Source organism: Stomoxys calcitrans, chromosome 1 (genome assembly GCF_963082655.1).
Source record: "Stomoxys calcitrans chromosome 1, idStoCalc2.1, whole genome shotgun sequence".
Taxonomy (NCBI): Eukaryota; Metazoa; Arthropoda; class Insecta; order Diptera; family Muscidae; genus Stomoxys; species Stomoxys calcitrans.
This window is the reverse complement of record NC_081552.1, coordinates 218,092,395-218,113,550: the sequence shown is the minus strand read 5'-3', so window position 1 is coordinate 218,113,550 and position 21,156 is coordinate 218,092,395. Positions and strand designations below refer to the sequence as shown.

The window sequence follows — 21,156 nt, the reverse complement described above, 5'->3', positions numbered from 1 at the left end:
TTCAGACATAACGTTTAAACATCCAAGTTTAATGATAGAACATACTTACATACGTTTGACTGCTTACATTTTTATTGTAAACATCTTTTAAAGTGTTTAAGGCAACATTGGCCAACATTTAATTAAACCAGCCTTTAACATATATTTTAAATTCAAAATATATTATGGCATTTTTGTATGCTGCCACAAAAATTTTGCTGTTTTAGACCTTGGTAGTCAAAATAAATGCAAAGAAAATTGGGCCAACTCTTTTCGCAATGCATAGTATTGTGAATTGTTGATGGGGAGGTTAACACACACACACACATAGAATAGCTAGCAACTTTACTAGCTGAGGGCCAACAAAGCAATAGCAGTTGGGAAAGAGTCAAAATTGAAGCAAAACATAGAAACTCCACTAAAAATGCTACTTTGTAAGCAGCGCGGAATGGGAACAAATAAGAAATGCAATAAAGACAAATATTATAAGGCGTCAACGAAGCAACTATAACCTTTAATGTAGAATGCATAAGTCAAAATTTCTTGAAAATTAGAATCGATATCTGATGAAGCCATTGGCAATGGCCGAAATCGCGATCACACCACATTGCTGAAACTATTTAAATGATTTTTGTTGTATCGCTTTTCTATTTGAAATAGAGACCAAAGAAATAAAAAATTATGTCTTTGGAGATTATCTTTAGATATAACAATAACATTTATTTTTAGAGAATTTTCTCCAAATTTTATTTAAATTTTATGCTTAAACACAAATGTTATTGAAAATATTTCACTACCTAAACGTATGCTTTGAGTTTATAATATATTAGCTATCCTTAATGTATGCATTATTTTTTTAACGTTTTAATATATGTGTGCTGAAATTAAAACATCAAGCACTTGTGGTGCAGAAGTGATTTTACTTTTCCAAAAAAGCCCTATTATGAAGATGTGCGGGCCAATTCAAGCGAAATTTTCTTTTCACTGTAATAGTAGTCTAAAAACAAGTAAAAACGTGCTAAGTTCGGCCGGGCCAAATCTTGGGAACCCACCACCATGGATTCTGTCAAAAATGTATGCAAAATAAATTAGTTGAAGAGCATAATTTTATTCCAGATACCAAACATCTGTCAAACCAGCGAAAATTAATACTTCTACGAACCGAACAATGATAATCGAGAGACCGGTTTATAGGGGAGAGAAAAGAGTACTCAAGTGAAAGGTGTTTGATAGTAGAATGCGAGCAAACCAATGTGATATCTAATTTTGGTGCGGAGAGTTTAGGGAGTCTCCTTGAGAACTGACGATGGCAATATGGATTCAAACAAAAGATATTTGAGAATAGATCTCTCAAAAGGAAGGTGTTTGGTAGTGGAATACGAGCAAACCAATGTGATATCTAATTTTGGTGCGAAGAGTTTAGTGAGCCGGATCCTCCCCAAAATAGGACATGTTTACCAAATAAAAAAAAAAAATGCAAATTTGGTTCATGTCTAGTATTGTGTGCCCACCTAAGTACCGGTGTCTTTTAGCCGCGAAAGCCACGCAATGACATAGGAAATGCTCCAACGTCTCATCATCTTCCCCACATGCACTACATATGCTATCACTTGCCGAACGGATTTTGCATAAGTGAGCTCGTAATCCTATGTGTCCTGTTATTATACCAAGTGAGCTCGTAATCCTATGTGTCCTGTTATTATACCAAAAGCTATACTGGCCTCCTTCTTAATTCCTTTCAGTAGTGGCCTCGTCGTCTCACGATCCGGATCACTCCTTTTTAATGAGCTGAACTGAAAGGTCCGCATCTTTCATTGGACCCCACTTTGGGGACAAAGTCTCCGTGTTCCACCCCAGCCACAAAACACACATCCAACACGTCTTATTTACTGATCATGCCACCTCACTCCTAAAAAACACCTCCTATACCAGACAAATTTAACAACCATGACAATATAGGGCTAAAAACGGTGTGTGGAAGTAGAGCACGATATTCAAGGCAAAATGTCTGTGAGGCCTTCATATTAGGGTCAGGCCTGGCCTGGCTTTGATCCATTTTCAAGGTAGTACACGTTGAATGATAAAATAACAATTCCTACACACTAGAATGAAGGGTATGAATACAAAAATTATACAGCAGCTTCTCTTACAGTTTAGAATGCGTTGCAAGACTTGCAATTGCATATCTTGTGTTCTCACACAGCCAAATGCATACTTTTCCTTTCAAACACACACACCAACAAGTAATATCAACATTATTGTAGTATACCATTAGGCGTGGACTAATACTGCTTTGTGTGTGTGTCCATACGCCAAGGCTAACAGTGTAAGGGAACTGTAAAGCACTCGGCATACTCGGTACATATAACAAAATAATATTATTTTTTCCTTTTTACCTCAAAAGAAAACAGACAAAATGTTCGAAAAAAAGAAATGTGAAAAAACTCTATCTGCCTGCACAAAAAAAAGAGAAAATTGCAGGACGAAAATACAAAAACCCAAGCGACAGAGTGTTGATCCCCAAAAATCCAACACCAACATGGTGACAGTAGTTGCTAACAATTGAAGGATTTAGCAGGAATAGCCAACAAAAATGGTCTGCGAAACACAAACAACAAAAATAAAAAAGCAACAAAAAATTGTAAACTAATGCTGAGAGATAGAAAAAAAGTCCTTTATTCAAAAAGGAAGCATCAATTTTTTTAGTTAGTGAATAATTCGATTTTGTTGGAAACAAAACCGATTATGTTATTTCAAGGTTCTTTCCTGTGACACTATTTTTGGTAATAAAAAATGCAAATTTAATTAAACTATTCTGTTGAAAATTTTAATATTTCTGTTGTGTATTTTTTATACTCAACACCGAAGGATGGGGGTATATTCATTTTGTCATTCCGTTTGCAGCACATCGAAATATCCATTTCCGGCCCTATATACTTGATCGTCGTCGTAGAAATCTATGACGATACAGTCTTTAAGAATTGAAATCTTTGCACAGATTCTTTTTCTGTCCATAGGCAGGTTAAGTTCGAAGATGGGCTATATCAGACTATATTTTGATATAGCCCCATATAGACTGATCCGCCAATTTAGGGTCTTAGGGCCATAAAAGCCACATTTATTATCCGATTTTGCGAAATTTGGGACAGTGAGTTGCGTTGGTCTACTCCACATTCTTCTTCATTTTGGTTTCTATCGGTCCATAAAATGCACATTTGTTGACCGATTTTGCCAAATTGGGACAGTGAATTGTGTTAGTCCCTTCGATATCGTTCTTTAATTTGGCCCTGATCAGTCTACATTTGAATTTAACTGCCATATAAACCGATCTCTCGATTTATGGTCTTGGGCCCATGAAAGGTGCATTTATTGTCCGATTTCGTCGAAATTCGTTAGGCCCTTTGACATACTTCTTCAATTTGGCTCAGATCGGTCCGGATTTTGATACAGCTGCCATATAGACTGATCTCTCGATTTAAGGTGTTGGGCCCATAAAAGAAGCATTTATTGGCCGATGTCGCCGAAATTTGGGACAATGAGTTGTGTTAGGCCTCTCGATATCCTTGTTCAATTTGGCCCATATCGGTTCAGATTTGGATATAGTTGCCATATTGACCGATCACTCGATTTAAAGTCTTCGGCCCATAAAAGGCGAATTTATTAACCGATTTGTTGAAATAAGGCACAATGAGTTGCGTTAGGCCATTCGACATTCGTACTTAGTACGAATAAGATGGGTCTACATTTCGCTATAATTGTTGTGAGACCCATCTCTCAATCTATAACAGGCTTACTTATTGTCCGGTTTCGCTGAGCTGTGGTATAACGAGTTTAGTTAGGTTAGGTTTAAGTGGCAGTCCGCCATCAGACACACTTTGACGTTTTCGTCCATTGTGATGCCACATTAACAGAAGAAGGAAGATGCCTTCTAGTTTCTACCGTTGAACCATTCAGATCGCTTTAGAAAGCCCACCAACTTGCGAAAGTTCACATCTGCTAAATCAGACAGGTTCTCAAAGAAATGAGAACCTAAAGTAGAACTTCTTCTGACTGCCAGTGCGACACACACACACACATACAAAATGTTCTATAGTCTCTTCTTGTTCGATGTCCTCACAGCTTCTGCAAAAGTCGTTACTGGCAACCTATAGTCTGTCAGCATGTTTTCCTATAAGACAAGATGGACACAATGACTGAGACATCCGTTCTTCAAAGTGACAGCAAAGCGGTAGACCTCTTCAAGTCTAGATTAGGCCACAGAGTTTTGGAAAGCTTAAAGCCCCCTCTTTGTGACCATTTATCTTTCGTTGCTCTTCGGGCCTCGTACTGAAAACTAAGCTTACATGGCCCTAGAGCCATACCCACAGATCCCAGTTTCCCTGGAAGATGTAAGGAAGTTTCTAGTCTCGCAAGCATGTCCGCTTTACAATTTCCGGGGATATCTCTGTGACCCGGCACCCAGAACAGGTGAATTTTGAACTGTTAAGCCAGCTCGTTGAGAGATCTGTCGACAGTCGAAGGTGGTTTTGGGTTCAGAAATACGTTCTCCAGGGATTTAATGGCTGCCTGGCTGTCTGAGAAGATATCTCTGCCAATCGTGGTTATGACATTATATCTTAGCCGTTCCACCACTTCCTTAATTGCAAGGATCTCCGCTTGATACACACTGCAGTGGTCGGTTAACCTTTCGATATGACCAGTTCTAGATCTTTAGAGTAGACCTCAAACCCCGCCTGGTCGTCTAGTTTGGAACCATACGTATATAAGTCTTTGTAACTTCTATTACCAGGGATATCGTAGTTCCAATCGGTTCTATCAGGAATAGTGGAACAGTACTTTTTATCAAAAAGGGGCATAGGTAGGATGTAATCCACACTGTCTGGAACATCGGATAATGTATCAAGGATAACACAATGTCCGTTGCCGCCACATGACCAAAGAGAAAGCTTCCTTAGCCTCACGGCAGTGGTCGCAGCAATTTGTCTAGCCACAATGTCCAGAGTCATTAGATGTAGTATTAAATTGAACAATATATCCTTTGGATCCGGTTGACAGTAGGTGGACTTTTGAAGCGCAGTCCACCAGACCAAAACACCATATAGCATTATAGGTTTGACAACTGCAGTATATACCCAGTGCATGACGCGCGGTCAATTGACGGTTGACTATTGAACAGTAAGTGGACTTGTGAAGCGCCGTCCGCTAGGCCACAACATCATATAGCATTATAGGTCTGACAACTGCGGTATATACCCAGTGCATGACGCGCGGTCTAAACCCCAACTTTTGCCAATGGCCTTCTTGCAGGTGTATAACTACAAGAGTTGTCTTTCTAACCCTTACCAAATCGTTGGATTTAAAGTTCAATTTTTTGTCCAACAAAACACCCAGGTATTTTGCGCTTTCTGTAAATGGAACATTCTCTCCTCCCAAGGAGACAGGTGCCACTGTAGGTAACTTGTATCTCCTGCTGAAAAGAACTATTTCTGTCATGCACGGATTAACGCCTAGACCACTTTCGGTAGCCCACTTCGCTGATGCAAGTAAAGCTTCCTGTAGTATATCTCTGAGAGTGCGAGTTGTGTCAGGCTCCTCGTCATCCCTGGTCGATATGGCCCAGATCGGTCTAGATTTTGATTTAGCCGCTACATATAACGATCTCCTAATTTAAAATTTCGCTGAGCTTTGACACAGTGAGCTGTGTTAGGCTCCTGAATTGGCGTGTTTAAAATGGTTCAGATCGGTCTATATTTGAATATAGCTGTCATATGCATATACCGATGTCCCGATTTGAGTTTTTGATAAATTTGGAACATTGGGTTGTGTTAGACCTTTTTATAGCCTTCCTAAATAAGGTGGAAATCGGACTATATTTACTTATAGCGGCTATGGGTTCATAAATAAGGCATTTTTCACAGTATTATGACGCTGGTGGGTATCCAAAGATAGGCCCGGCTGAACTTATGGCCTTTTTACTTGTTTTTGTTTTGGTTTTTCTGTAAGACATTTATTCCAATAATTGTTTTAAATTTTTATGATTGGCAATAAAAAGAAAATAAATAATATCCACATTTTTTTATTATTATTGTTTTTAATCAAATCCATTGTGTTCAGATCTCAATGAATGAAATATTTTTTTTTTTTTATCGATTAAACGTTTAACATACTTTTGACATGGACGAATTCAAACATTTTGTGGCATTGTAAACAAAGCCAATTATTTCCTAAACTGGTTGTATGCAATTACACACATGGCCAAAGAGAAAACAAGAAAAAAGGCACAAAAACAATGACTGCAAAAATTTTTGTAACACAATTTCTATAAACTGATAACATTTTTATATCAAATATCCCAACCCTCAGGACAATGTGCCGTTTGTTGGTAAACCAAATAGTTTTCGTGTTAAGGCTAATATTGGAGGCATAACACACACACTTACATTCACCCAATATCAAATGCTAGCTACCCAGCAAACCAATCGGTACGTAATCTGTACTAACTTCGAATGGTACATCCGACATCGGGTCCGACATTGTTACGAAAGTCATATGGAGTGGTTGAAATGATTTCGGAACGAAACGTCAAGTTTCGGAGAGAAATTCATAACAATTTCGAATCAAAATCTCAAGACCAAATCTTGGAAAATTCAGAAAGGGAAATTTTGGACATAATATTGGTTCAATAATTAAAAAAATGTTACAGAAAAACGGATATGCAAATCATAAAAACATCAAAACAACAAAAATTACCGTCTGTGAAAAACCAAAGAGCGTAAGATAATATAAGAGAGGGTTTCTGCTTTGTCTTCCCCGTACCGTAAAATAACTCGCGTTAAAGACACAACATTTTTAGTGTATTCCAATTGGATTCACATTGAGGGCTGCAACATTTTCGGGTTATTCTGTTTTGATTCGAGCATTCGTTCGAACATTTTTTCGTATTTTGCTTTGTTTCTTTGCAACCGAAAGTTGCAATAAAGGAAAAACGAAATATCGTAAGCAATTTAAATATGTTGTGTCTTTAAATTTTGTCACTCGTCATCACGTATTGCCCTCTAACGCCAGCTCTTATCTTTCTTACGCTCTTTGTGAAATGAGCTTAAGTGCCTTGGAGTGTTGCTAGATAGGAACCTGAATTTTGGAGCTCATGTCGACTTTATTCATAGTAAGGTATATTATAGCTTGCGTAGAATATATTCTACCAATATTTATTTGCCCCTTTGGGTTAAAAGACGACTGGCTCATGCTTTACTTGTACCTTCTATTAGATATGGTCTGGAGGTTGTATCGGGTACTATGATGGGCAATATCCAGAAGTTGAAGCGTATTATGAATGCTATAGTTCGGTTTGTTTTCAATGTTCGTAGGCGTGCACACATAGGAGAATTCGTTAAACATTTTCTGGGTGTTTCTTTTGAAAGTTACATCGATCGTAGTAACGTACTCTTGTTTTACAAGATTATTAGAAGTGGTGTGCCTTTTTCTTTGCGTGATTCATTTACCTTCTCTCATTCGGTTCGAAATACCCAGATTATGATACCTAGGATATCGTGCTCTTTGTATGAGAAGTCTTTTGTTGTGCGGATTGCCCGATTTTGGAACTTTTTACCAGTGGATTTGAGGGTTTTCTCCCACTCAAATAATGCTTTTCGTTTAAAAATTGTCAACTACTTGCAACTCTGAAGTATCAGATATTTCTGCACACTTTAATTGCGCTTACTTTTTAAATGTACGACTATGCTACTGCTTCTAGATATGTTAACTGTTAATTTTTATATATAATGCTAAATACTTCCTACTTTTGACGTTGTTGCTTTCAATATAGGACTTTTTTGGTATATTTTTTTTGTATTCTACTAATAATTTTTGGCTGGGGAGCCCATAGGAATACGATTTGTAATCTGATAAAAGATATAGATTAAGAATAGTTTTATACGCTTATTGCTACTTAGGGGTATAAGTTATGTTTGTAATACAAGTATTTTGGCCTAATTGGCTTAGTATTGCAATGAATGAATAAATAAATAAAAAAAAAATAAAAAACAGAAGACAAGCAGGCGAAAAACATGAATAGGCAATCAAAATAAAGTCATAATAAGAATATCACTTTCAATGTAGAAAAGTGGATGAAAATATCACTCCGATAAGTCGGACATAAATCGGCACGAAGATTGTTTCGAAGTTGTTCAGACGTGTAGTACACGTGTCGACATTTGGTTTACTGGGTACAAACCTAAAAGTGGTCATCATGCATCTCAGCACTTGGCACAATTGCTAAAAACGCTCACGTCCCTCATATATACACATATACAAAACAATATTTCTACGAATTACATATGAAAGGGGAGCTGTAATGAAATTTAGCCACCACTATGTAGAGAAATAGCAATAACAACCACTAAAACAGCTAAAAATCTAACAAACGTTTCATAACCACCAGCATTTAAAACCACCGGATGAAACAAGCACATGACTAAAATTTTAGCCTTAAGAAAAATTAAATTATTTAAGCTCAACCGAACAAGCTTAAACCACCATTGTACACACTTTAGGCCACAGGCAAAAGTGCCTGATAGTATGCAGCATACAAATGGACTTTTATTGGTGGACTAACACACACTGAATGTTATTTTCAGAGTTACCACTTTACAAGGATTGCTCGGGTGTTGCCATATGGCAACGCAAAACATTTTGATGAGATTTACAGTATTTTAACTATAAAATTGCATCGGTTTGACATTATGATGGAATTTTACACGTTTTGACAGGTGAGAAGAGCGTCTTTCAATCAAGTTTTCACATGTTGTTTATGAAAAAGTATGTGCCCAGAAAGTAAAATTTTGGCAAATTTATCAAAATAAATTAACCAAAAATTTTAATGTAAAAAAAGAATATGAAAACAAACAATTAAGGCGTGCAAAGTTCGGCCGGGCCGAATCTTGGGTACCCACCACCATGGATTGCGCAAAAAATCAAATCCGAGGATCGGTTTATATGGGGGCCACATCTGTTTTTAGATCGATTCGGATCATACTTATCATGAATGTTGGAAGTCCTATCCTATCAAGACTTTGTTGCAAATTTCAGCCAAATCGGATGGGGCTTCTATGGGCTCAAGAAATCAAATCGGGAGATTGGTTTATATGGGGGCTGTATCCAAATCTGAACCGATATAGCCCATTTGCAATCCCCAACGACCGACATCAATAAAAAGTATGTATGCATAATTTCAAGCCGATAGCTCTACGAGTTCGACCGCTGTCGTGATTTCGACAGACAGACTGACGGGCGGACGGACATGGCTAGATAGTCTCAGAATGTCGAGACGACCCAGAACATATCTTCTTTATGGGGTCTTGGATTAATATTTCGATATGAAAACGGAATGACTAGATGAAAAATGCATAATGGATGTCCTCGTTGCAGCTATATCGAAATATGGCATGGACATTGAGTGGAATAATAAGTACAAGTCATTGCTCAATTTTGTAAAACATAATATTGGCTTTTTGGTAGCTATATTCAAATATAGACTTATCTGAAGAATATACGACACGAATGTCGAAAAGCCTAACATAAGCCAATGTGTCAAATTTCTGCGAAATCGGATTATAATCGAGAGATCGGTCTATACAGCAGTTATATCCAAATCTGAACCGATCTGGTCGAATTCCCAAAAGATGTAGAAGGACCTCACACAACACACTGTTCCAAATTTCCTAATCCGACAATAAATACGTCTTTTTGGGCCCAAGACCTTAAATCAAGAGATTGTTCTATATCGATCTGGGCCAAATTAAAGAAGGATATCGAGGGTCCTAAATTAACTCACTGTCCCAAATTTCGACGAAATCGGCTAATAAATGGGCCTTTTATGGGCCCAACACCTTAAATGGAGAGATCGGTCTATATGGCAGCTATGTCGAAATCTAGACCGATCTGAGCCAAATTGAAGCAGCACTTCGAAGGGCTTAGCACAATTCACTGTTAAAAATTTTGGCAAAATCGGACAGTAAATGTGCCTTTTATGGACCCAAGACCATAAATAGGGAAATCGGTCTATATCGCAGTTATATCCAAATCTGGACCGATCTGTGTTATATTGCACAAGTATGTTAAGGGGCTTAACTTAACTCACTGACCCAAATTTCGGCGACATCGGACAATAAATGGCCCAAAACCTTAAATCGAGAGATCGGTCTACATGGCAGCTACATCCAAATCTGAACCGATCAGGGCCAAATTGAAGAAAGACGTCGAAGGGCCAAAATCGGTTAATTAATGTGGCTTTTAGGGGCCTAAGACCCTAAATCTGAGGACCGGTCTATATGGCAGCTATATCCAAATCTGGACCGATCTAAGCCAAATTGACGAAGGATATCGAAGGGCTCAACACAACTCACTGTCTTATATTTCAGCAAAATCGAATAATAAATGTGGCTTTTATGGGCCTATGACCCTAAATCAGAGGATCGATCTATATGGCCGCTATATCCAAATCTGAACCAATCTGAGCCAAATTGACGAAGGATGTCGAAGGGCTTAACACAACTCACTGTCTTAAATTTCAGCAAAATCGGATAATAAATGTGGCTTTTATGTGCCTAAGACCCTAAATCGGATGATCGGTGTATACGGGGGCTATATCAAAATATAATTCGATATAGCCCACCTTCGAACTTAACCTGTTTATGGACAAAGAAAGAGACTGTGCAAAATTTCAGCTCAATATCTCTATTTTTCAAGACTATAGCGTGATTTCAACAGACAGACGGACGGACATGTCTAGATCGTCTTAGATTTTTACGCTGATCAAGAATGGATATTTCGATGTATTGCAAACGAAATGACAAAATGAATATAACCCCACCCTTCAGTGGTGGGTATAAAAAACTGAAAAGTCAAATATCCCCGAAACAAAACGAGATATTGTAGACCTCAAGAGGACTTTTAGGAATTTTTGAGCACTACAATTGCCCGAACAATTTTTCGAAATGCCGAGGTGACCGTCTTTAGGCGCCAGCCAAGAGGTACCCCGACAACCCAGGGCTTTGAAATTTTACTCATGATCTCGATAGTTCCTCAGCGGAATTGATTTTAAACTTCAAAGAGTTATCTCTATGCGGTCGAAGATGACATATTTATACCCTCCACCATATAATGGGGGTATAGCAGTTTCGTCATTTCGTTTGAAACACCTCGAAATATTCGTGTAAGACTTCCAACATTTGTGCCAAGTCTGATTCAAATCGGTTTGCAACCTGATATAGCTGCCATATAAACCGATTTCCCGTTTTGACTTCTTGAGTTTTGACTTGTATGACCCTTGACACAGCACCTTTTTTGTATGACCCTTGACATACGTGCCAAATATTGCTTGAGTCGGTTAATAACCTGATAAAGTTTAAAATTTTGCACATTACGTTTTGTTATGACTTTCAACGTCTGTACCAAGTCTGGTTGAAATCGGTCTATAACCTGATAAAGCAGCCATATAAACCAATCAACCGCTCTGATTTATTGAGCTTCTAGAAAACGCATCTACAGCCCGATTTGATTGAAATTTTGCACAGCGACTTTTTGTGTGACCCTTAACATACGTGCAAAATATGGTCTGAATCGGTCCATAACCTGATATAGCTCTCGTTTAAATCGATCTTCTTTTTGACTTTTTGAGCGTCTAGAGGACGCAATTCATATCCGATTTGGATGAAATTTTGCTCAATAACTTCTGCTATGACGTTCAACACGTGTGACGAATATGGTTTGAATCTGTCTATAACCACTAGCAATTCGTATCCATTATCCCTTTTTTGCCTATAAAGAGAAGCCTGGCAAATAACTTGAGAAATGCAATCCATGGTGGATATGATTCGGTCCGGCCGCATTAAGCAAGCTTTTACATGTTTTTACTAGTTTTTACGATTCTACCCCACTGTGCGACGTAGGCATAGTTTAACATATCAAAATACAACGGTAGCATTGGCTAGATCATGTCGTCAGAATGAATGCTCCAGCTTCTTAGCTGGAGCTTCTTCAAAAGAATAAAAATTTCGAAACAAACTCGTTCGTTACTTTGGGTACCAAATTATTTGTTTCAGTGGCAACACTTGACCCTCTTACCCCTTAAGTAGGATCGTAAAAACCAAATGAACGGAAATATACAAAAGAAAAATACAAAAACTTTCGTTTGTTACCAATGAGGAAAGGTAAACATTGTTGTATTGCCAGTGTAACCTTCCTTTTGTAGTTTTGATATTGCATGCTTTCGATGTTGACAAAAAAAAAAGAAATCGTGCAATTTTCAAATTGTTTCCCTACACCATGAAAGGGCTATAAAAGTGCAAACAACAACAAAAAAAGCAATTCTACAACAAAATAATAATAATTTAAAAACCAACATAAATTTCAAATGACATGAAACGTTTGCTTTCTTTGCCAGTTGTTACATTCAGAGCCATGTTTCAAGTTTAAATTGTTTTTTGCAATTTTCTGTCAAACCAATACAAAAACAATTTGTAATTCATACATACACAAACAAAAAACGGAGAGACAGTCCAAAGACCCATCATCAGACACCGGCAGGGCAAATTCCAATTGTAAATAATGAATAGAAATGAAACGACATAGAGCAAGCAGCTCAGTTCAAGAAGCGGCACAAATGTCGCAAAGTAATATTCAACTATCATATCATATTTCATAGTGTTGATAAATTGCCAAACAACATGAGAGAGTGAATAAACTTTTCGCCAACGACGACGACAACGAAGTAGGAAAAATTGTTACCTTCCGCTTTAAAAGAGTTTGGAACTTGGCAGGTGGGATTTATTGCGGGACATATTGCGGGGAAGGCAAAAATCACAAGAAGGGCAAAGGAGAGGAGATTAAATTGTTAAAAATTGAAAGAGAAAAAGGTTTGAAGAAAATGTTAAACGCCATGCAAGACATAGGGTATAAAAACCTATTCCACTTGAATAAAATTTAGGTTAGGTTAGGGTAGGTTGAAAAGAGGATGCGAATATTAATTCACCCCATGCCAGTAATCGGCTTGTTGTGCGCTCTAAATAGTTACTAAAAATTAACATCGAAAATGATGATACTTACCAAATACTTTATTGTTTTCCATAGCACAACCCTAAGTTGGTTCATATCTGGTAATGTGTCCCCACCTAAGTGCCGGTGTCTGTTGACCGCGAATGCTGGGCAATGACATGGGAAATGCTCCAACGTCTCATCATCTTCCCCGCATGCTCTACACATGATATCGTCTTCTCACGATCTCCCGGATCTCCCCGCAGGATATTCGTTGTCCTACCGACCGTTTCGCTATTCCATGGTGTTACATGAGCGTTCGTCGACCATGCCCTTAAATCGGACTGCGTCGACCCGAAAAGCTTCGGGTTAACCAAGTTTCTTGAAGGCAGTCCTCTGGACTTCACAGCCAAATCGTCTGCTTTTCATTCCCTTTTACTCCACTATGGTCCGGCACTCAAACGGTGCAGATCGTGCCATCCTTAGAAAAGGCGTTAATATCCTTTTAACACTCCTAGACTGACCTTACCGTCCTGGTTGTTATTGCGCTTATGGCAATTTTAGTGTCCGTAAAGATGTTCACACTCGACGTCGTCTCGTTAGTACCACACCACCTCACTCATTCCGGGATCGCTCGAATCTCCGCCTGCAGAATCGTATTATGGTCAGGCAGTCTTAAACAGATATCCGTCCCTGGGTTCTCAATGTAGAACCCCAGGCCCGATCTCTTCTCTTGCTTTGATCCATCCGTGTAACATGATCTTCCAGATGGCAATACTGGGGTTCCGTCAATGCAAGACTGTGCCGCTGGCGCAGTGCTTGCAATCGACCTCAAGTACCGTCCCAGGCATCCGATCGGAAACCTTACTTCCAGGTTTCCTATCGTCGCCTCGTGTATAACGCGATGGTGTGAGCTGCTCCCATCCTCAATCCATTCTCCCATGGCCTCAAGTCTCATAGCCGCAGTGTCTGCCTCACACTTAATCTGTATGTTAATGAGTCGGATATCTAGAATATTCTCCAGTGTCCTAGTGAGTGTGGTCCTCACCGCTACTCCTATGCCAAGACAACATGTTCTCTGAACCTGTTGTATTATCCTAACGTTGCACTTTTTCTCCATCGCAGTTTACCGAACTACTACGGCGTAAGTAAGTATTGGTCAAATCATGCTCATGTAGAGCCGGTGGACTATCTTCGGATTCAGGCCCCATTTCGAGTCTACGGCCCTCCTACATAATGCCCAACATCTGTGAGCCTTCTCAGTACGCTCCTGAATTTGACACTTCCAATTCAGTTTCTTGTCCAAGATTACATCTAAGTAGTTGACCTTGTCCGTTATCGAAATCGTTCTTTTAAGTAAACGTGATGCGTAAAAATGGTCCATCTTCGTCTTCTCTATATTAACATTGAGACCTCTAGCGCAGTCATATGCCATATGCAATACCCTTTCGGCCCTTCTGCATAGCTAGTTTTGATTCTTACCCCTTAGAAGTATTATAACCTGGTCTGCGTAAAAAACGGATTCAAAAACCCTCTCAGTCAGCATCCGTAATGGGTCATTTATGGTGGTCACCCATATGAGTGGCGATAAAATGCCCCCTCTGGCGTGTTCTGTGCCACTTTCTCCCTTATATTTATGTCATAGGACACACAGTTTATCCACCTCTTCATTAGCATATGGTTTATCCAGTCTTTAAGGACCGGGTCCACCTAGTACTGGTCTAAGGATTGGATCAGTGTGGTGGTCCGCACATTGCTTAAAGCCCGCTCGATGTCAATGCAGTGTACACGTTTTGGCATCGAAAAATTCTTCTATATTATGCACAGCCTCGTGCAGATTAGTCTCCACCGACCTTGCATTGACATAGGCATGCTGTTTGTATTTGTGCAGTTCGCTGGATGTCCTACTCTTTATCATGGTGTCCACAATACGTTCCATGGTTTTGAGTAGCAACGACGTATGACTTAAAGGTCTGTAGGCCTTTAGGTCGAATAACTTGACTTGCCTAGCTTGGGTATGATTATAACCCTTGCCTTCTGCCAGCCTTTCGAAGTAAATCCAAGTCCCAGGCACGCTGTGAAAATATTGGCCAGGTGGGGCGCCAGATAGTCTGCCTCCTTCTGTAGTAACGCCGGAAATATTTCATCAGGTCCGGGTGAGTTTAATGGTTTAAAGCTCCTCAAGGATTCCTTCATCATAAATTCCTTAATTATTGCCTTTAGTATGTTGACTTCAAAAGTACTGGGAAGGACACTGATGATACGAAACGTGTTATACTTCCGTGTGCTACGGATATCAGAAATAAAATTAATGCTAAACTAGTGTCTTGACGCTACAATAGACTCTATTCTAGCTTTTCAGCATTGCTCTCAATGTACACTTCTTTCAGCACATTCCTTTCTGAGAGTATTGTCAAATTTTCATGAAAGTTCGCCACGTTGTTTACAATTTTCAGTGAATTTTACTAAAAATATAGTAACCATACATGAAATAATTTACTAACTAACTACTAAATATCCCGTGAACATTCCATTAGGGAACAGGAGATACTTCTCTCATATCAATGAGTGCAGCCCGATTATAGTTTAAGCTCAATGATAAGGGCCTCCTTTATCGTGCCGAGTCCGAATGGCATGCTGCATAGCGACACCACTTGGAAGAGAAGTTTTAACATGGCAGGATACCCCACAAATGTAGTCATCATTAGTAAGGCGATAACCACAGGTGAAAATTTTTCTGATGTTCATGCCGGTGATTTGAACCCATGCTGTCGGCGTCACAGGCGGACATGCCAACCACTGTGCCACGGTGGTTTCCAATAAAGAAAGAATTTACATGTCTAGAAAATTGCAGATTTTTGTGTGTTCCACTTAAAATGCTGGCGACCTTTTTATACCCTCCACCATAGGATGGGAGTATACTAATTTCGTCATTATGTTTCTATCACCTCGAAATATGCGTCTAAGACCCCATAAAGTATATATATTCTCGATCGTCATGTCATTTTAACTCGATCTAGCCATGTCCGTCCGTCTGTCTGTCAAAAGCACGCTAACTTTTGAAATAGTAGGTCGGTTGGGATTGTAAATGGGCCAAATCGGTCTATGTTTTGATATAGCTGTCATATAAACGTATCTTAGAACTTGACTTTTTGAGCCTCTAGAGCAAGGTTTGTTTGCCTTAATAGCGCTTCTCATAAACAAGCAAACATCTATGGGTTGCCCAAAAAGTAATTGCGGAAAACGAAAGTAAAAATATGTAAAGCAAAAACTTTATGGAAGAATGGAATAAAATCCAACACAGAGCACATTCCTATGCGTACGCCATGTGAAGGAATTAAAAAGGAAGAAAAACTTAGCATACTTTTAGGCTTCCATTATAAAGAAATTTTCTTGTTCAAAGTTTGAGAATTTCTTGTTTTGGTATATGTTACTTAAATACTGTAGGTATTATTTTCTTCTCATATTACTTTTACTGGTTAGTTAAAAGAAAGAAAAGAAACCACAAAATACAAATGTCTGTTAGTCAATTTTTGTTTCACATATGGTTCATAAAATGCTAGATTTTTTCTTAGTTTTTTTTAGGTAACGCTTACTTTGGCTATGCTGAAATGTTTCTCTTAGTTTTTCTCCAATTTACTGATACTGATTTAAAACCATTCCTAATTTTTCAATGTTAGAGTTGCAAAGGACATTTCGTCAGTATTTGATATTCATACAAATTGTTTATTTTGTAAGTGACAAAAAAACATCAATAAACTATGGGGCATTTGTTATACATTAGTATCCCCCCTATCTTTGTCAACCTATGGCAACTGTTTATGTACAGTTTGCCTACTTAAAAGCTACTTTGGGAGATTAAAGAAAAATACTTTATACTTTTTGTAATTAATAAATCTGCATTCTAAGAACTTGAAAGCATTTGTAATATCATTTTAGAAGGAAAAATAGGTTACCTGAATGCTTTGAAGGCAGGCATAATTCCATCAAGACTTACAAAGATTTGTGTGGTTGCCATCCATTCTCCTACACGAAAACAGTTAGAAAAAGGATGAACAATTGTGCATTGTTTGTTATTGCAATTGTTGGGAGTGTTAGGATTATTTTGCATCCATGGAATTACAATCTTTGAGAGTATCACAGCTGGAATTTTTGCTTGAATAGAGTAGGTGTGTTGTATTATGTAGTTGAATTAACCGCAAATTCAAAGAGGAGAAAAAACAAAACATTTTCTAACAACACCTTTGAAAGAGTACATCAAAACATATTGCAATGACACCTTTGATGTTGAGCATTGTAATAGAACTCTTTCTTTTGGATGCAGAAATCAATGGAGGGTGTTTAAGGGACTTAAGACAAACTAAAATTCTATATCGGAGCTTGGGACGTCAGAGCCTTTTGTGAAAACACAAAGGAACTCATAAAAGCATCATAGAATGAAACAAATTATAGATTATTTCGATTTGATAGTGTACGTGTATACCAATTATGAAATGAGAAGAATGAAAAGAGATCTAATAGTCAAAAGTCTTAAATGATATACCCCAATATTAACAGCTGCTGAAATTTATAGCTAAACCAAGAAATTTCAATATTTTCCAAGTACTGTATGCTGTACCCAACGATTTCAGTATTTATTTTAGAGTGAATTAGAAGAACTTTTAAGTAAGACTAAATAAAAAACAAAGAAGTGAAGGCATGGGATTCTCCTACAACTAAGATCATATTTCACTTAGAGATCACAATTAAAAATAGTGAATTTAAAACCCTATTCAAAAAAGATTGAGGGAAAGTGGATTAGAAAAGTAATGTTATATCTTTCATATCATATGTAATACCATATTGTCATATCATATGTTATGAAGAACATACAGATTGGGCAGCTCCTTTACAGAAATTACAATAAATTTGACACAGAAACATAGACAGCATAAAATATTATTAACTACAAAGATCCTTGTAACACAAGTGTTGCAAACTTGAACCTTCCCTGGAAAATTTTAACCCCACTTCAATTAAAACGTTTGGAAAGAAACCGCGAATTGATTTCTTTACAGTAATTAAAAAGACAAAGTACATAAAAAAAACAAAAAATCAACACGTGCAAATTTTCTAGGATTATCGGTTTGGGTTATAAAGGCAAGAGTGTCTATCTGATCTCTGATCTGATCATCTTGTTTGGGCTTTTACGAGGAAGAGCTCTATGAAACACCCTTATAAAACAACAAATCCTCATTCATGGATGAATTTCGCAATGATAAAAGCAAGCTCGAAGTAGAATTGTTTAAAGTTCAATCCTTCGTAGTACTCATAGCTTAGGAGCCATTTTAAGTCTAAGTTTTTCGGTTTAAGTGCAATTTCGATTTTTAAAAAGGTTTTGAATTTTTTATGGAGTCACGAAGTAAGGCCCATTTCCCTCTAGGACGCATAGCTTAGGAGATACAGCCATTTAAGGTTCTCCAAGTGAAATTTTGAATTTGATAATGGATTTACGCCCATTTCCCTCTAGGACGTATAGTTAAGGCGATACAGTCATTTTAATTTCTCAAAATAAAATTTAGATTTTAAAGGTGAATTTGTGATGGAGTCACGATATCTTCATCTCCCTCCAGGACGCATTGGAGATACAGCCATTTTTACTTTTCAAAATGAAATTTCGAATTTTAAAGTATTTTTGGTAAAGTTTTGAATTTTTTAATGGAGTCACGTACTACCACCCATTCCCATCTAGGACGCTTAGTAAAGGAGATACAGTCATTCTAAGTTTTCAAAGTAAAATAAAGATTTTTAAAGGATTTTTGGTAAAATTTTGAATTTCAAAATGGAGATAAGGCCCATTTCTTTCTAGAACGCATAACTTGGGAGATGCAACCATTTTAAATTTCCAAGATCAAATTTGGATTTTTGATGAAATTTTGAATTTCTGGGACGCATAGTTAAGGAGATGCAACCACTTAAATTTTCAAAATGAAATTTCGATTTTTAATGAATTTCCGGTGAAATTTTTAATGGAGACACGTAATAACGCAATGATAAAAGCAAGTTCCAAATAGAATTGTTTCAAGTTCGATCCTTCGTAGGACGCATAGCTTCGGATCCATTTTAAGTTTTCAAAGTGCAATGCCAATTTTTAAAAGGTTTATGAATTTTTGTATGGAGTCACGTGGTAAGGCCCGTTTTTCTCTGGGACGCATAATTAGAGACACAGCCATTTTATGTTTTCAAGATGAAATTTAGATTTTAATGGAAGATACAGCCTTATTAAGTTTTCAAAGTGAAATTTAGATTTTTAAGGATTTTGGAGAATTGTTGATGGAATCACGATTTAGGGTCCACCTCCCTCTAGGACGCATATATTAGGGGATGCAGCCATTTTAAATTTTCAAAATCGAATTTCGATTTTTAATGGTTTTTTTATGTATTTTTAATGGATTTTTGTTGAAATATTTAATTTTTTAATGGGGTCACGATTTAAGGTCCATTTTTCTCTAGGACGCATAGTTTAGGAGATACAGCCCTTCTATATTTTCAAAGTGAAATTTCGATTTCTAAAGAATTTTTGGTAAAGTTTTGAATTTTTTGATGGAGTAACGACTTTTCCCTGTAGGATGCACATATTTTTTCCAAGTGAAATTCCAATTTTAAAGAATATTTGGTGAAGTTTTGGTTTTTTAATGGAGTTACGAATTAAGGCCCATTTCGCTCTTGTACGAGTAGTTTGGGAGATGCAGCCCTTTTAAATTTTTAAGATAAAATTGCGATTTTTAATTGATTTTTAACGAAATTTTGAAGTATTTGATGGGATCTAGAATTAAAGCTCATTTCCCTTCCAAACGCATAGTTTAGGAGGTAAAGCCATTTGAAGTTTCCAAAGTGAGATTTCGATTTTCAATGAGATTTTGATATATTTGATGGAATGACTGATTTAGGCCCATTTCCCTCTGGAACGCATAGTTTGAGAGTTACAGCTATTTGAAGTTTTCAAACTACATTTGCAATTTTTACAGAGTTGTGGTGACATTTTAAATTTCTTGATGGATTCACGGATTATGGCCCATTTCTCTCAAGGTAAAATTTTGATTTTTAATGGATTTTTGATGAAATTTTAGGGGAATATAAAATAAATTTTAAATATTTAGTGATGGTGATCTTGAAACCAGGGCGGCGGGGTCAATCAATTTTGCCCAGAGTCGGAGTCAGTGTCGAGATAGTATTAGAAAAAAGCTCAACAAAAAAATTTTAAATTCTAAAAACTTCTTAGAACAAAATACAAAAATAAAATGTTGATACTCTGCTACTGTTGTATTCAATTTTGCTTTTTAAACCTCCGCCATTGTATACTAATTTCGTCATTCCCTTTATAAAACATCGAAATGTTTGCCTGAAACTCAACAAAGTATGTCTTTGTATTCATGATGTTCTTGACATTCTTAGGCGATTTAGCTATGTCCGTCAGTCTGTCTGTCAAACGCACGCTTACATTCGAAGGAGTAAATCCAGACGCTTGAAATTTTGCACAAATTATTTCTATTAGTGTAGGTCGGTTGGGATTATAAATAGGCCATATCGGTTGAGATTTGGATATAGATCCCATGAATTGATCTTCTGATTTGGCTTCTTGAGTCCCCACGAGCCGCAACTGCTATCCGATTTGACTGAAATTTTGCACGTAGCGTTTTTCTGTGACGTTTTTTTTCCCCCTTACTCCGCTATAGCTCATTAACCAAAAGAAACGGACCGTGTCATCCTCAGAGAAGGCGTTAATCTCCTTCTAACACTCCTAGACTGTTCGTGACCTTACCATCCTGGTTGTTATTACCCTGGTGGCTAGTTTACCGTCCGAAAAGATGTTCACACTCGACGTCTTCGCGTGAAAACCACACCAACTCACGCATTCGGTGATCGCCCGGATCTCCGCATGCAGGACCGTATTATGGTCAGGTAGTCTTAAACAGATCTCAGTCCCTGGGTTCTCAATGTAGACCCCCAGGCCAACTTTGTCCTCTAGCTTTGATCCAACATGATCTTCCAAATGGCAACACTGGGGTTTCGTCAATCCAAGACTGTGCCTCGCACTCGACCTCAAGGTTCATCTCAGATATCCGTTCGGAAACCTCTTCCCTTCCTTCCAGGTTTCCTATCGTC

The 21,156-nt window shown here is 37.7% G+C and overlaps 1 protein-coding gene across 9 annotated transcripts in view; it reads right to left on the bottom strand.

Annotated features, from left to right (window-relative positions):
- The window catches only part of LOC106090109 (collagen alpha-1(XVIII) chain), a 1,585,531-nt gene that overhangs the window by 932,158 nt on the left and 632,217 nt on the right, over positions 1-21,156 (bottom strand). The window lies entirely within an intron of this gene.